We start from the raw sequence: 14563 nt of genomic DNA on the forward strand, positions 1-14563 counted from the left end.
ACCGGCTCCATCCCCCGCGTCCTCCAGATTTGTGGCCGTCTCTGGTCGACGGCGGCGATCCGGCGAGGAGGTGGTCGACGACGGGCAGGTAGAGACGGCGGTCGACCCTCTACTCAACGGCGGGCAGCTGCAGACGCGGCGCTCCCTCCTCAGCTTCTCCTTGCCTCGAGTCCAATAGCTTCGTGGTCGATGGCGAGATGATCTTCGACGGCAGCACCAGGAGGTGGTCGACGACGGCAGCAACGGCGGCCGGCGGAGGCGGCGCTCCGCCGCTCGGGGTCGGGGGAGAGGAATGTTTTTTTTAGACACAGGGGGGAGGGGAATGGATGAGCCGGCGCTCACTACCTCTTTTTTCCTTTTTCCTAGATTGAAGGAGAGAAAATTCCTTATTTGACATTATCTTAAAATATGCTTTTTTATTTGATATTGGAAAAAAAATTATTTTCTATTTGACACAAGTTCTAAATTTTATTCACTATATGACATTTCCGTTCATTTTAAGTCTAAATGACACCTGAAAAGACTCTTTTGCCCCTCATGTGGTATGTGTGTGGGGGCAATAGCGCACACATGCAGCACCGGTGCGAGGGCAAGAGCACACACGCAGCAACACATACACATGCACCAATACACATGCACACGCACACACACACAACAACACACACGTGCACACACACACACGCGCACACACATGCAGCAACACACATGCAGGCGCACACACACAACAACACACACGCACGCAGCACACACACACGCAGGCAGCAGCACACACGCAGGCAGCACATAGGCATGCAACAACACACGCAATAGCAAAAACACATGCAGCGGCACACATGCAGCAGCAGCACACATGTGTGCATGCACCCACACACGCAACAGCACACACGCGCACACACATACCGCATGAGGGGCAAAATCGTCTTTTCAGATGTCATTTAGGCTTAAAATGGACGGAAGTGTCGTATAGGGAATAAAATTTAGGACTAGTGTCAAATAGGGAAGAAGAACTTTTTCAGTGTCAAATAAGGAACCAGATTTTAAGACAGTGTCAAATAAGGAATTTTCTCATAGAAGAAACCGGCGTTCTCTGCTCGAAATTGCTGTGCGTACGATGAATAGTGTGTACAACTTTGTACGACGTGATCTCACTCGTCCGTCAAGTTGATCGAACTTCTCTGCTTTGCCCTTGTTGTGGCGGTCCGTGTTGTGTGCTCTATGGACTATTGGACTATGGGGTGGCTGTGGGCTGGGACAAAACTCACGGTCCGAATGATAGAGGCAACGACAAATTCCATTCCCGGAGCAAAAATGGAGCCTTCTCACGGCATGTGATTTTGGGCCGTCAAATTACGTTCCCAAAATGATTTTGTCCGTCGGATCTCTGGATGGAGCGATCCTGGCCGTCAGATCGATATAAACACTGCTACAATGAATAGTGTGCTTCGTTTTTCACTCGTGCTACTTCCCACCTCTCTATGATAGGCGGGGCCCAGGTGGTGTGAGCTAGTTTTGTCATTAGCTTTCGACGTGGGTGTGGACGGTGTTGTTGGGAATCGACAGCGGGTTCGTGCCACCGCTTGAAATTTCCTTTGCCCCGTCGGGCATTTTCGGGATTTCCATATGCTGGCGCCACATGGCCTTTTCCAATTCGCTGGTACCTCCCCAATCAGTGAGATGGCTGCGACCGCGTCGTCCACCTCTCCTCCTCTCCTCACATTCCCCTCCAGTCCTCCACTCCCCACTCCCCTAACCTAGCCCCCTCCTCTACGATGCCACCGCCGCCATCCAACTTGACTTCCCCTCGAGCCGTCGAGTCTTGGAGAGCTGCCGACGGCGGTGGATAAGAAGATCCACCGCGAGCCGCCGTCGCATTTTCTCGCCTCCAGTGCCTCACCCTTCATTCTCCTGTGCCCTACCTTCACCCCCGCTCCCCTGCTTGGCGGCGCTCCCTCGCGCGCTGCAGTTCTCCATGTTCGGCTCGCTCTCCAACATCAGCACCATGGTCGGGGCCATCGCCAGCGGCCAGATGGTCGAGCACATTGGCCGCAAAAGGGGTGAGATTTTCTTTTTTTGGCATGCTCGCCTTGCTCTATGCGGTTGCTGTCAGTAGTATATCATTGCGAGATGGGTCAGATTGCAACTACTTGTGGCTTGAAAGTTAACAAGGATCAATGTCAATGCTTGGTTGATTGATGCCCCCCGCAACCAATACCTATGCAACATTTTGGTTAATTCAAATCAAATAAAGTGGATGTGATTTTGTATATCAAATGTTGATTAGTTCTTATTTGGATAAACTTGAAATTATGCACTCCAGAATAACTGCCTTGCTGGCACAATCTGCTACATTATGGGTTTGGCCTTATCAGCTCCATGGGTCAGTATAATGAGCCGGCCCTTGGGGGCTACCAATTGCTCCTGTCAACAATTCAAGGTACACAAGTTTTCGTCCATAATATTGAAGGATTCATTGCTCAGTTGGTAAAGCACAAAACTCTTAACCTTGTGGACGTGGGTTCAAGCCCTACGATGGAAGCTACATTATAAGGTGTTATTTTCATTGAAGTATATATCAAGTCCCGGTTCAGTATTATTTTACTAAGCCGGCCCTTGGGGGCTACACATCACTGCTCAAGTCTACATGATTATATTTATAAAGTCCCTGCTAATTATTGCATAATGACCCAGCCCTTGGGGGCTACACTGATTGAAGTTTTTATAAGCAATTACAAGTCCCAGGTTGCTGCAAGCATGACAACCCGGCACTTGGGGGCTACATATATGGAGTATTCAGTTTATATGATTGAGATGAACAAACCGGATTTCTTCAAGGTTGAAACACTTATTGGAGCAAGTCTTAAGTTATCACTATGTTCTCCTCTTAAGACTTGGGGGCTACAGGTATTATGCATATAAAGGAGGAACATCTTCATTTTATTAGTTTTGAGCAAATCAGGAAGATCAATTACATGACCCGGTGTCGACAACAATTATGACCCGGCGCCATCAATATTTATAAACCGGCCATTTTGGTAATATTAAACCGGCAAGTTTTACATCTTCAAACCGGCTGAATATCAGATAAGTATTTTCAGACCCATATTTCTTAAACCAGCGGAGCTGAGTCAAAGGAGTTATTCTTCACAATATTTCTCGGTGACAAGCCAATGTTGGCAAATTGATTATGAAGCTAGTCTGTTGACCCGGATTTCCCAGAAGGAGGAAATAACAAGGACTTAAGGATGATCAGGTACTGGTTTACAAAAATTCTTAACCCGCGGTGTAAAATTTGTTCTTGTGTTTATTTTGCAGCATAAGTTTACCATGAATAAATCCAAGCTAAACTTGGGGGCTAATGTCGGGGATATACCCCGCGGTGTAAACCGGCCGGAAGTTAACCCGGCCGGACTTGGCGGTTTATCTGAAGACCCCGCTGACACTTGGCGAGTTACTGGCGACCCGCCCTGACCTGGCGGTTTACAAGCAACCCACTTGGTCATTATGACTCACTGGTGATCCGGCGTGCGGGATTGACGGATGACAAGGCCCAAAGCCCAGAAGGCCGGTTCACGTTTAACGGTGGGCCGGTTTAAGAGGAAAGGCATGAGGAACATTATCTTACAAGGAGCTAAGACCTGGACTTGTATCCGGTTTGTATTAGAGATAGACTAGTCCTAATCCTAATAGGACTCCACACGTAAACCGCCCCTTCAACATATATAAGGAGGGGCAGGGCTCCCCAAAAGGGGGACAAGATTCACAAGTACCACAAGTTGGACAAGTTAGGTTTAGACAATAGCTCTCGAGATAGAGCACTCTTGTAACCGTGATTATCATCATCAATATCAATGAAGCAGGATGTAGGCTTTTACCTCCACCGTGAGGGGCCGAACCTGGGTAAACATCGCGTCTCTCGCCCCGCTCAACCCCTCTCAAGCTACCACATAGATGTGTTGGCCTCGCGACTAAGTCCTGACACTAAGGACATCTGCCGTGACAATTCCACGACATCCGCCGTGCCGCTTCGCCGTCTCCGGTGACCCCTTCCTCCACTCCGGCCGCCGTCCCCGTCGTCTCCGGCGAGATTCCGGCTGCCTCGACATCCAAGCCCCGCAAACCCTAGATCCAGATCTAGTTGAGGATGACCCCAAATTTTGCCTAAGTCCTTAAATTTTAGCATTATGGAGCCATGTTCATCATGCCATAACTTGTTGCATACTACTCCGTTTCATGGGCATGATATATCAAAATGTTCATCATGATGTGATCTTCATTTTGTTCCATTGTGACATGCTTGTTTGAGTCCATATTGATGCCCAAATCGCTGATGCAAGAGTGGTATAAAATGTTTGCTCCTGTTACTTGTCAGTTTAAGGTGTTTTGTCATTTTTGCCACATTTATTGTGTGCTGCATATGGCTATGAGCTCTTCATGTGTTTTGATCTATGCCATGCCATCTTTATATGGGTGTATGCCATGTATTTTTGTGATCTTTCTGGTGACTAGCACATGCATGCAAAGTAGCCTTCGCGATATTACCGATTTCAGGGACTTAGGATTTTGCTAAGTCTTGTGCCTGCTGTTATTTTTATGCCATGTATCCATGTTGCTACAGTGAGATCCATGCTTCTTTTGAGTTGCTTCAGTAAGGATGATTTGGACATATGGTTATGCTCTATCCATCCATGCCCCTGTTTGCAATTATGAAGTGCCCTAGCATGACTTAATCTTGCTCTACTTTTGCTATAAAATTTTCCTGGCAGATTGTTTACATGTTAATCAATTTTGCCATGGTTGTTGTAGTTGATCCATGCATGCTATAAACTTGTTCTTGCCATGGTTAGCTTCATGAACATGTCTTCTTGCTGGTTATATGCTTATCTTGTCATGCAATGCCTTGTGATGAGTGAATCGAGCTCGCAAAGAGGCCTTCATAACTCTGTTTTGCCATGCTCAATTTTCTGCAAAGTCTGAATCTGTTAACGAAACTTCCTATGTTTACATGGGTGCCATCATATCTTCTGTGCCTTTTTGGCTTATGGCCAGTAAGGGACTTTTGTTCTATGCTTTGAGTAGATTCATGCCATGCCTTGTATTACTATGATAAGTTCCTGTAGCATGTTGTTTGCTTGCTCTAAACATTGCTTCCTGATGTTAATTCCTGGCATGTTAGTATTTTCACCAAGTCTGTGATGCTGATATCTTTTGCACTTTTCCATGCTTGTTTGAACCTGCTCTTGTGTGATTAAGCCATAGCTCAGTGTTCATCTTTTGTCAAGCATCTTGAGTAGATCACTGCCATGTACTTTATTGTTATGTTGGAGTGCAGTAGCTTAGTTTCTTGTTGCATTCTAGGTGGCATTGTGCTGTTAATCACAGAATTGTGCCATTCTTGTTTTGCTTTCCATTTGCAAACCGTGCATCCGATTCCGGTGATATTTATATCGATTTCGACCGAAATCCTCTCATCTTTCCAGCGGCACACTTGGTTTGCCAAGTTGAAGCCTTGTTCAATCTTTTCCTTCTGGAGCGCGCATATGCATTGCATATCACATCCCGCATATCATGCCATGTTTTGCATCATGTTGCTTGCGCATTGCATCGTGATTGATTGTTGGTCCTTTGCTTGTGTTCTTGCTTTGGGTAGAGTCGTGAGACGAGTACGTGATCGAGGAACCCGTTGAGCACGCTTACGAGGATCAAGCTTTCGTCTACTCGGCGAACTTTGCAGGCAAGATGACCATACCCTCAAAATCACTTCTATCTTTGCTTGCTAGTTGCTCGCTCTATTGCTATGCCGCGATACCTACCACCACTACTAGGGAAAAGGCTAGCAGCAGCGCGGGTTTTAGGCCTATCAGCAGCGCGGGTACCCACGCTACCAATAAGGCGCTACAGCTAACTCTTAGTAGTAGCGCTGCCTGTACCCGCGCTACCACTATTGACTATACAACAACGCTTTTCAGGAACGCGCTGCTATTACTTAGCTGTAGTGATTTCCCGGTCCAGCGCTACTGTTATATCTTTCACCATTTCCCCATTCCGGCTTCGATAAACTGCAATTTCCAAATACTAGGTACTACTAGATATCAATTTCATAAAGCATTATAGGTACTAGGTAGTACTCCCTCGGTTCCAAATTACTCGTCGTGGTTTGAGTTCAAATTTGAACTAAAACCACGACCAGTAATTTCGAACCGAGGGAGTACTAGATAACAATTTCATATATACTCAACATGCATCCTCAAGCAGTACAAGGTGACATCGACGACAATCATCATATTTAGTTCTAGATGATATCGACGACGATCATCATATGTAGTTCTACATGATATCGACGACGATCATCATATGTACTTCTAGATGATATAGCCACATACACATATGTAGTTCTAGATGATATCGGCGACGATCATCATCCTCAAGCCTGGGCGGTGGGTGTTCCTGGTAGTAATTAGGATGGCCTGTCCAGCACGAAGATTCTTGCCAACGAGGAATCTCTTCCACCCAACCGAGTTCAAGTGTGTGCGACCATCTGTGCCCATGCGGTAAGTACATGTGGTGACGGAGCCCCTTGCGGTAAGGCGTAGTCCAACTGAGCCTTCTTCATCAGGCTCGATACCACAACTCACAGATAGGTTCTTTGGCAATCTCTGAATAAGAAAAACATATCAATTAATAAATAGCCTAAGCATGTGATCAGACTCTACACTAAAGTATATCATCGACTAGATTCCACAAAGCATATCATTGGACTCTACACTAAGCATATCATCGGATTCACTAAGCATATAATCGGATAATTTGCATTTGTAAGTATAACAATAAAGCATATATATATATATCATCAAATTACTACATGCAGTACGTATAACATACCATTTCATGCCGATCGACCATGGTACTTGTCAGGCGGGTCACGAATGGCACCTCGACAAAGTCATCACGTGGCGGAATTATGTCCCATAGGTTGCACACCTCCTCCTCGCTTAGCCTCATTCTTTGAGCTATGATGGCTTCATGAAGTGGGTTCTCATCATCTTCATTGAGTGGGTCCTCATTATCTTCATCATCTTCGTCATCTTCATCATCTTCCACCAGGTTGATATAAATGACAACCAGCTTGGGTCTTTCTGCTCTGAAGGAGAATCTAATCAACTCACCACCAGTAAGACGCATGCGAGCGAGGAAACGGGCCCATCCATCTCCTCCAATCTGCGACATATTGCATCCTTTCTCGACCTCCATAGTGTACGCCCCCCAGGAGCCTCAAATGTCACAGTGTCTCCTGTCAGCTTATTGAATTTCAACCTCACATTGCATGGGACGATCTGTGTAAGAAAAGCAAAATGACACAATGCAGTAATGCCAACACTAAAAATAAAATAGTTGTTACATTTCATCTAATTTCTTACCGCCGCATGACGAAAACTCGGATGGAAGTAGATGCCGAACAGCTTGCCAGTTGCAAGGCTACTGGCGCACCTTGACTTGCACAGTCGACATAGTGGTGCTGGTGGTGGCGCCATTTTACTAAATCAACTAAATCAAAATGTTCTAAATCAACTAGCCTACTAAATCAACTAAATCAACTAGCCTACTAAATAAACTAAATCAAAATGTTCTAAATCAACTAAATCAACTAGCCTACTAAATCAACTGAATCTTATCAACTAAATCAACTAGCATACTAAATCAACTAGCATACTAAATCCACTAGCATACTAAATCAACTAAATCAAAATGTTACATATGAAAGCCTACTAAATCAAAATGTATCAGGGAGGAGGGACAAGGAGGGGCGACTTGAGGAGGGAGAAGATAGTAGGATGGAGGAGGAAGGCGGAGCGAGGAGGGGCCGGCCGGCGGGGAGTGGAGGGAGGACGGATCAAGGAGGAAGGTGGAGCGAGGAGGGGGCGGCTAGCGGCGAGTGGAGGGAGGACGGAGGAGGAGGACGGTACCGAGTCCAGCGAGGAGGATGAGGCGACAGCGGCGCAGATCGGGGGAGGGGCGACGGGGGAGGACCGGCGGCGCGGGGGGTGAGGAGGAGACCGTGAGTGTGTGTGAGTGTGATCTGTGGATGAGGCTAGTGAGATCTGTAGTTAATTTAGCAGTAGCGATTATTGCCTGAATGCGCTGCTGCTATGTTACGTAGCAGTAGCGCTGTCTATTTTAATGCGCTGCTGCTATAACTGGCCTCGCGGCGGCGTCGTGGGAATTTTAGCAGTAGCGCCGCTTGGAGTGCGCGCGCTACTGATAAACTTGTTTCAGCAGCGAGTTTCCATAGCCCGCGCTACTGCTACTTAGCAGCAGCGCCTGATTTTATAGCGCGCTGCTGGTAAAATTCTATGTATAGGCTTTTCCCTAGTAGTGCACTTGCTATACCATGCCTCCCATATTGCCATGTCAAGCCTCTAACCCACCTTTCCTAGCAAACTTTTGTTTGGCTATGTTACCGCTTTGCTCAGCCCCTCTTATAGCGTTGCTAGTTGCAGGTGAAGATGAAGTTTGTTCCTTGTTGGAACATGGATTTTGTTGGGATATCATTATTATCTCTTATTTACTTTAATGCACCTATATACTTGGTAAAGGGTGGGAGGCTCAGCCTTATGCCTGGTGTTTTGTTCCACTCTTGCCGCCCTAGTTTCCGTAATACCGGTGTTATGTTCCTTGATTTTGCGTTCCGAATGCGGTTGGGTGTTATGGGAACCCCTTGACAGTTTGCGTTGAATAAAACTCCTCCAGCAAGGCCCAACCTTGGTTTTACATTTGCCTAACAACCCATCACCTTCCCTTGGGTTCTGCAGACTCAAGGGTCATCTTTATTTTAAACCCCCCTGGGCCAGCGCTTGTCTAAGTGTTGGTCCGAACCGAGTAGACTGCGGGGCCACCTCGAGGAAACTTGAGGTTTGGTTTTACTCGTAGGATGTCTCATCCGGTGTTGCCTTGAGAACGAGATATGTGCAGCTCCTATCGGGATGTCGGCGCATGGGCGGTCTTGCTGGTCTTGTTTTACCATTGTTGAAATGTCTTGTAACCGGGATTCCGAGTCTGATCGGGTCTTCCTGGGAGAAGGAATATCCTTCGTTGACCGTGAGAGCTTGTGATGGGCTAAGTTGGGACACCCCTGCAGGGTTTGAACTTTCGAAAGTTGTGCCCGCGGTTATGGGCAGATGGGAATTTGTTAATATCCGATTGTAGAGAACTTGACACTTAACTTAATTAAAATGAATCAACCGCGTGTGTAGCCGTGACTGTCTCTTTCCGGCGGAGTCTGGGAAGTGAACACGGTTTTGGAGTTATGTTTGAACGTAAGTAGTTTCAGGATCACTTCTAGTTCACGATCGTTGCTTTGCTTCTCTTCTCGCTCTCATTTGTGTAAGTTAGCCACCATATATGCTAGTGCTTGCTGCAGCTCCACCTCACTACCCTTTCCTACCCATAAGCTTAAATAGTCTTGATCTCGTGGGTGTGAGATTGCTTAGTCCCCGTGACTCACAGAATCTTCCCAAACAGATTGCAGGTGCCGATGATACCAGTGCAGGTGACACAACCCAGCTCAAGTGGGAGGTCGATGAAGACCTTGGTCGTTATTTAGTTTTGTTTCCTTTTGATCAGCAGTGGAGCCCAGTTGGGATGATCAAGGATCTAGCGTTTGGGGTTGTCTTTCTTTATTTGGTTCCGTAGTCGGACCTTGATTGTATTCTGGATGATGTATGCTATATCTATGTATTGTTTGAAGTGGCGATTGTAAGCCAACTCTTTATCCCTTTCATATTCAGTACATGGGATGTGTAAAGATTACCCCTCTTGCGACATGCCTACTATGCGGTTATGCCTCTAAGTTGTGCTCCGACACGTGGGAGATATAGCCACATCGTGGGTGTTACAAAGATGGCTGGCTTGGGGGCTATTCTGATGGTGACAATATTTCGGACCCCTATGAGCCGCCAAGCAGGGCTGCCATTTCCATGTCCGGTACGCAACAGATGCTGAATTCATCGACTGCCGCGGCTATGGCCTCTAGCTCAACGGCTGCTGCAACGGCTCGTGCGAGCGTTTCTGCACGTCCGCCGGCTCAGGTTTTATCTGAACTCCTGGATGCTTTGGCGACTCTCTTAGTTGCAGAGGTTACTCCGACAACTCAAGCACAACATAAGGTGGAAGTTGCAAAACTACGGGATGAGGTAGCTCAGGCTAAGGAGGAACTTAACACTGAGAATGCTAGGATGACAACAGAGGAAGCCGCGTTGGAGGCTGAGTCACAACGGATTCAAGCAGAAACTTTCCGGTTAAACTTGGATCAGAATGCATCAAATGCTATTCCTCGAAGGAGGCACCAGAGCCGTCTACCTTTGGAGTTTGAGGCAAGGAATCTTTTCAATACACCTGGGGCAGGACCAAGTAACCCGCCTGGTGTGAACCGGGCTGCCGAGGCACCCGTGGCTAGGACGACGGCTCAACCGTGTGTGACAGACCCGTCTCATTAGAACTTAAACCCGCCTCAGCAGGTGTTAACGCCGCCGGGTCATTATTCCAACCCTCTGGATAACATGATTGCCGCAGCTTCACGGCTGGCGGCTCTCCCTATAGAAGGCGAGTCTCCCGTGGCGGTTGAGGCCCGGAAGGCGGTGGAGCTTCTTCAGACAGCGGTAGCTTAGCAGGCAGCTTACTCATATAGCCGTGAGAGAATTCATTCAACTCCATGCCATAGTCGAAGTTATAGCCGGCACATTGAATCGCCGATGGTTTCTAGTAGCGAGCGGCGCTGTAACCCACCCCATGGGCATGACCCACCACGTGTTGACAACAATGTTCAAGACCTATTGGATTAGGCCAGGGCATGTCAAGAGGCGGAGCTGTCGGCTCAGTTAGCGGCTCATCAACAGCTTCAGTGTAACCCTTCAACGTCTGTAGAAGCCAGGATGACTTCCAGGACAGTGGGTGTGCCATGCCTAGCACCGGCTCTTCGCAATAAGCGGTTGCCTAAGGACTTCAAGGGTCCTCGAAAGGTGCCAATTACACGTCTGATCAACCTCATGAGGCTTGGATTGAGAGCTATGAGCTGGCTATGGAGATGTTAGATGTTAATGACAATGTGTGCGCCAAATACTTCACCATGGTGCTGGACGGGCCAGCTCGAACCTGGTTGAAAGGGTTACCCCCTAATTCTATCAATTCATGGGCGGAGTTGAAAGCGTGTTTTATTCAGAATTTCAAAGACACGTGTAAACAGCCTCTGTCGATCATCGACTTGGACGCTTGTGTCCAGCGCGAGGATGAGTCGGCCCACCACTGGGTCCGTCGGGTTTCCATTATTATCCATTCATCGGATAGAATCAACGCCGGCTCTACTATTTTAATTCTGGAGAAAAATTGCTGTTTCACCCCTCTCAAACAAAAGTTAGGGTGGGTTAAACGTCACTGCAATGACATGGGAGAGCTCATGGCGGCTCTCATCAAATACGCCGACTCTGACAATACTAAACACCCTGGATCTGATGGGGAGAAGTCCAACAAGGGGAAGAAGAACAACAATGGAAAAGGCCAACAACCGAACATGGTAGGGCATAACCAGAGTGGTAACGGTAAGCGCAAGCAGCCTGACGGCGGGTCAGATTTTGTGGCCAATACCAATACACAGAACAACGGTCAACGTCATAAGGGAAAGCCACTACCTCATTTGGGAGGGCCAAAATTCAACCTTGAGGCGATGTTGAGCCAGCCTTGCCCGAAGCATTTGTTGGGGAACGTTGCAGAAAACAAAAATTTTCCTACTCGTTTCACCAAGATCATCTAGGAGTTCATCTAGCAACGAGTCATTGGATGCATCTACATACCTTTGTAGATCGCGCACGGAAGCGTTCAAAAGAACGGTGATGATGTAGTCGAACACGACGTGATCCAAATCACCGATGACCAAGCGCCGAACGGACGGCACCTCCGCGTTCAACACACGTACGGGACGGGAGACGTCTCCTCCTTCTTGATCCAGCAAGGGGGAAGGAGAGGTTGACGAAGATCCAGCAGCACGACGGCGTGGTGGTGGATGCAGGGCGTCACGGTAGCAGGGCTTCGCCTATACTACGAGAGAGAGACGTAACGGGGGGAGAGAGGGAGGCGCCAGCGGCTGGTGTCAAGTCCCTCCTCTCCCCCACTATATATAGGAGGGCCAAGGGGGGTGGTGCGCAGCCTAGGAGATCCAATCTCCTAGGTGCGGCGGCCAAGGGGAGGTTTCCCTCCCCCCCAAGGCACCTCGGGGTGCCATCCACTAGTGGGACTCCTCCCCCATGGAAACCCTAGGCGCATGGGCCTAGTGGGGCTGGTTCCCTTGGCCCATGTAGGCCAAGGCGCACCCCCTACAGCCCATGTGGCCCCCCGGGACAGGTGGCCCCACCCGGTGGGCCCCCGGGACCCCTCCGGTGGTCCCGGTACAATACCGATAACCCCGAAACTTGTCCCGATGGCCGAAACAGCACTTCCTACATATAATTCTTTACCTCCGGACCATTCCGGAACTCCTCGTGACGTCCGGGATCTCATCCGGGACTCCGAACAACATTCGGGTTACTGCATATACATATCTTCACAACCCTAGCGTCACCGAACCTTAAGTGTGTAGACCCTACGGGTTCGGGAGACAAGCAGACATGACCGAGACGACTCTCAGGTCAATAACCAATAGCGGGATCTGGATACCCATGTTGGCTCCCACATGCTCCACGATGATCTCATCGGATGAACCACGATGTCGAGGATTCAATCAACCCCGTACGCAATTCCCTTTGTCAATCGATATGTTACTTGCCCGAGATTCGATCGTCGGTATCCCAATACCTCGTTCAATCTCGTTACCGGCAAGTCACTTTACTCGTACCATAATGCATGATCCCGTGACCAGACACTTGGTCACTTTGAGCTCATTATGATGATGCATTACCGAGTGGGCCCAGTGATACCTCTCCGTCATACGGAGTGACAAATCCCAGTCTTGATCCATGTCAACTCAACAGACACTTTTGGAGATACCCGTAGTCTACCTTTATAGCCACCCAGTTATGTTGTGACGTTTGGTATACCCAAAGCACTCCTACGGTATCCGGGAGTTACACGATCTCATGGTCTAAGGAAAAGATACTTTGACATTGGAAAACTCTAGCAAACGAACTATACGATCTTGTGCTATGTTTAGGTTTGGGTCTTGTCCATCACATCATTCTCCTAATGATGTGATCTCGTTATCAATGACATCCAATGTCCATAGTCAGGAAATCATGACTATCTGTTGATCAACGAGCTAGTCAACTAGAGGCTTACTAGGGACATGTTGGTGTCTATTATTCACACATGTATTACGATTTCCAGATAATACAATTATAGCATGAATAAAGACAATTATCATGAACAAGGAAATATAATAATAATGCTTTTATTATTGCCTCTAGGGCATATTTCCAACAGTCTCCCACTTGCACTAGAGTCAATAATCTAGTTACATTGTGATGAATCGAACACCCATGGAATTCTTGTGTTGATCATGTTTTGCCCTAGGGAGAGGTTTAGTCAACGGATCTGCTACATTCAGGTCCGTGTGCACTTTACAAATCTCTATGTCTCCATCTTGAACATTTTCACGAATGGAGTTGAAGCGACGCTTGATGTGCCTTGTCTTCTTGTGAAACCTGGGCTCCTTGGCAAGAGCAATAGCTCCAGTGTTGTCACAGAAGAGCTTGATCGGCCCCGACGCATTGGGTATGACGCCTAGGTCGGTGATGAACTCCTTCACCCATATTGCTTCATGTGCTGCCTCCGAGGCTGCCATGTACTCCGCTTCACATGTAGATCCCGCCACGACGCTCTGCTTGCAACTGCACCAGCTTACTGCCCCACCATTCAAAATATACACGTATCCGGTTTGTGACTTAGAGTCATCCAGATCTGTGTCGAAGCTAGCGTCGACGTAACCCTTTACGACGAGCTCTTCGTCACCTCCATAATCGAGAAACATTTCCTTAGTCCTTTTCAGGTACTTCAGGATATTCTTGACCGCTGTCCAGTGTTCCTTGCCGGGATTACTTTGGTACCTTCCTACCAAACTTACGGCAAGGTTTACATCAGGTCTGGTACACAGCATGGCATACATAATAGAACCTATGGCTGAGGCATAGGGGATGACACTCATCTCTTCTATTTCTTCTGCCGTTGTCGGACATTGAGCTGAGCTCAATTTCACACCTTGTAACACAGGTAAGAACCCCTTCTTAGAATGATCCATATTGAACTTCTTCAATATCTTATCAAGGTATGTGCTTTGTGAAAGACCTATGAGGCGTCTCGATCTATCTCTATAGATTTTGATGCCTAATATATAAGCAGCTTCTCCAAGGTCCTTCATTGAAAAACTTTTATTCAAGTAGGCCTTAATGCTGTCCAAGAGTTCTATATCATTTCCCATCAAAAGTATGTCATCTACATATAATATGAGAAATGCTACAGAGCTCCCACTCACTTTCTTGTAAACGCAGGCTTCTCCATAAGTCTGCGTAAACCCAAACGCTTTGAT

The sequence above is a fragment of the Triticum urartu genome, chromosome 5A, assembly GCF_056163025.1.
Source record: "Triticum urartu cultivar PI428250 chromosome 5A, HENAU_Tu73, whole genome shotgun sequence".
NCBI lineage: Eukaryota > Viridiplantae > Streptophyta > Magnoliopsida > Poales > Poaceae > Triticum > Triticum urartu.